Source organism: Abrus precatorius, unplaced genomic scaffold (genome assembly GCF_003935025.1).
Source record: "Abrus precatorius isolate BTA unplaced genomic scaffold, Abrus_2018 Scaffold2, whole genome shotgun sequence".
NCBI classification, from domain to species: Eukaryota; Viridiplantae; Streptophyta; class Magnoliopsida; order Fabales; family Fabaceae; genus Abrus; species Abrus precatorius.
The window spans coordinates 15,220,640-15,224,451 of NW_020874362.1; positions in this window are offsets into that span (position 1 = coordinate 15,220,640).

Consider the following 3,812-nt stretch of genomic DNA (forward strand, 5'->3'; position numbering starts at 1 on the left):
CAGCAAATATTTTAAATATGATAAAAATATAAAAACCTTATTTAAATTTCAAAATGTAATTTATATGTATCTATCTTTTATATCTATATATTTATGTAAAATAAAAAATGTAGAGTCATTTTTATGATTTCAACTACTAATTACTCTACATTAAAATTTAGAATGTATAAAATTACTCTTATTGACTATATTTATTATTCTATGTATTAAAATTCGAAATGTATAAGTCATTTATATATATGTGATTTTACTTGTTACTCTATGCTTTAAAATTTGGAATGTATAAAGTCACGTACAAAGTCATTTTTATATGTATTATTTTACATATTTATTACTCTTATACATTAAAATTCGAAATATAAAGTCATTTCTATTGATTTGACTTATTATTTTGCATTTATAACAAAATGTATGAGATTTATGGTTGTATATGTTGCACATACTCATTATTCTGTATTTATAAAATAATTTATATTTATTAAAATTAAAAAATTTTATAGTTACCCTTATATATAAATAATTAATCTATATGTTATTTTATATATTTATAAAATTAATTAAATTGTATTAAATAAAAATTAATTAAAATTATTTATAATATTTTTTATAACTTACGAATTGAAATTATATTCATACTTATTATTTTTAAATTATATTTAAAGAATGTTTATTAGAATTAATAGTTATATTATGTTACAAACGGTAACATAAATATTCATACTATAAATTGTCTTAAATTATTATTTATTAAAATTAATTATAATATTTTTTATAATTTATAAATTAAAATTATATCTAATTCATATTTATTATCTTTGAATTATATTTAAAGAAATTTTATTAGAATTAATAGTTATATTATGTTAAAAATAGAAATAATAATATTGTTGTGAATGACGTTTTATAAAATTTTATTAAATTTTTAAATATAAAAATTTTATTGTCAAGTAAAATTCTATCTAATAAATAAAAATAATTAAATAGAAAAAAAATATTTACAAATTTTTTGAGTTAAATTTTAATTAAAAATAAAATTATATCTTTATTTTAAGTTATATTAATTAATTTAATATAATTTATATTTCAATATGTACTTCAAATACTAAAATGTATTTTGAATTAAAAAATTACACTTATAAAATTATTAGTTTATATTATATATTGTTAAGTTAAATTTATAATAAAAAAATAAGTTTACATATTTAAACTAGTAAATATATTCGTACATTACACGAGTTTGTTTTATTTTTATTAAATTAATTTATTTTAAAAGATAAAATATATAATTTAAATATAAAAATATATTAATATGATAAAAAAATTATTATGTTAAATATAATCATTGTGAAAAAGATTATAAAATATTTCTTTTTATATAATATTTTTTGTATATCTTATATACTTGTTTATCTTCTTTAATAATAAATATTTTTATTTCTTTTATTAACATTATTTTAGACAATGAAACATATAATTGACTATAATTAAATACAAGTTTTGATAAATATAATTCAACATAATTTAATGATTGTTCTTGATAAGGAGTCTTGTTCTATTGTATATTCTTAATGTTGAATTGATGTTTCTAAGTAGTATAATTGTCATTATTTCTTTGAGTTGCAAGCAATAGAGAGTAAATCCATTAAAATTTAAAGTATTCAATAATTTTACAGGACACATAAGCTATTGTTTAATGATTGGATTTGATTTATCACCAACAATTTTAAAAGATTATTAATAAATAAGTAAATATAATTTTAATTTATAATTTGTATGATAAAATATTAATTATAAGAGTAGTTATGATAAACTCTATACATGTATAATTGAATTATATTAATAAATAAATAAGCAAATATTATCACAGTTTATAATATTAATACTAATACATATATGAATAAATTTTTATAATTATTCTCTAATTAAAATAAAGAAGCAAATTAATTTTAGAATATGAAATAATTTTAAATAATTATTTGTTAATGTAATAATAATAGAATTAATAAAATTAAGGTAATATTTATTAAGATAATAATAGATTTAATAATATGTTGCATCTTACAAAAGACTAATAAATAAATAAATAAAATTTTAATTTAAATATATATTATACTGTCATTAAAATATTTATTAAGTCTGTAATTATTTAAAAAATATAAATATAAATTTAATATTTACATATTAAAATATTATATCATCATTAAAAAAATAGATGTGTTCTAACAATTTTAACACAAATCTGGTGCATTTGAGATTTGATGATTGCTTTCAGATATAATTTTTGTGTGATGTCTTGTGTCTATCTCTATAGTCTAATATGTGATATATCACATGGTCTTACAAAAATAAAAAGTCAATATTTAGTGAAACTGATTTAAATATTTTTTAAAATTAAAAAATTTATAATTTTAAAAATATAACATAATAAATATATATTAATAAAAAATATTTGTATTGAATTAATATTTTTATGTATAATACCTGTATTTTGATTTATATCCTGGGAACTAACTTTAAGTCTACAAAATGAATACATTTTTTCATTAGAAAGCATGATTCTCTGCATTAGTAATTGAATACTCTTAGTAAAATTTTCAAATACATTAGAACTAGTATTTCAATTTAAAAATTTTGAATAATCATACAGTGAGAATATAGAATTCTAATAAATAAATATAATTTGATATGTTAATATAAAGAATATTTTTATAATATTTTAAACACTAACCTCAATCTTTCTTATATTGTAAGTCTTTCTATAGTTGTGAAGATTTAAACTTCATACTCATAAAATTTTAGAAGTACATAAAGGGATTTGTTTGTTAACTTTTGAAACAAATAATATATATATATATATATATATATATATATATATATATATATAAATTAAATCTAAAATTTGAATTTAATTTAGAGTTAAAACGTTATATTTTTTTTATATATCTGTTCATTACAATATAAAATTATTAAATATATAAAACCAACGGTTACTTATAGATTTAAATATCAAATCATATTCATTTTCATTGTTATGATATTTAATAATATTTGATTTATTTCAGTTATTATAATTAATTATTTTTAATTTGAAATTTTTGAATTTATCATCATCATTATAACATTTTATAAAAAAATTGCAACAAAATTATTAAGTAAAAATATTGTTAATTTTTTAATTTAAAAAAATTAAATTTGTCATCGTAATTATTATAATATAAAATACAAATAAAATAATTATGATAAGTCAATTCCTATTAACTTATTTTTTAAAAATTAAAATAATAGAAGTTGAGAAAAAAAGAGTAGTTAAAAAATTTTCAATTAAGATTTTGATAGAAACTAAAAGAGAATAATGATTTTATTTAATATAAAAATTAATTTTTATATCAATTAGAATTACAGATGTTAATATAATATAAAATTTATGAGTCATATAAAATTTAAACAAATTTTATGTTAAAAACAAAGTCAATACATAATATATATAATAATAAAATAAGATATATATATATATATGTATATATATATAATAAGATAAAATTATTTTATAAAAAGCAAAAATATTTAGCAATATTTTTACTTTTCAAATTCCACACAATATTAAAAGTATTTATACAATATCGTAATAAAAATGATTCAATCTTTTAAATTCTCCATTGTTATCTTTTGTTCACCATTTTTTGTTTTATCTTTCTCAAGTTGCGACCTAATAAAAAATAGAAAATATAAATCATTGTGTGATCTAAAAAATTTGAACAATATATTACAAATTTATAATTTATACATTAATTTTCTCCTTCTTTTATCTTGCC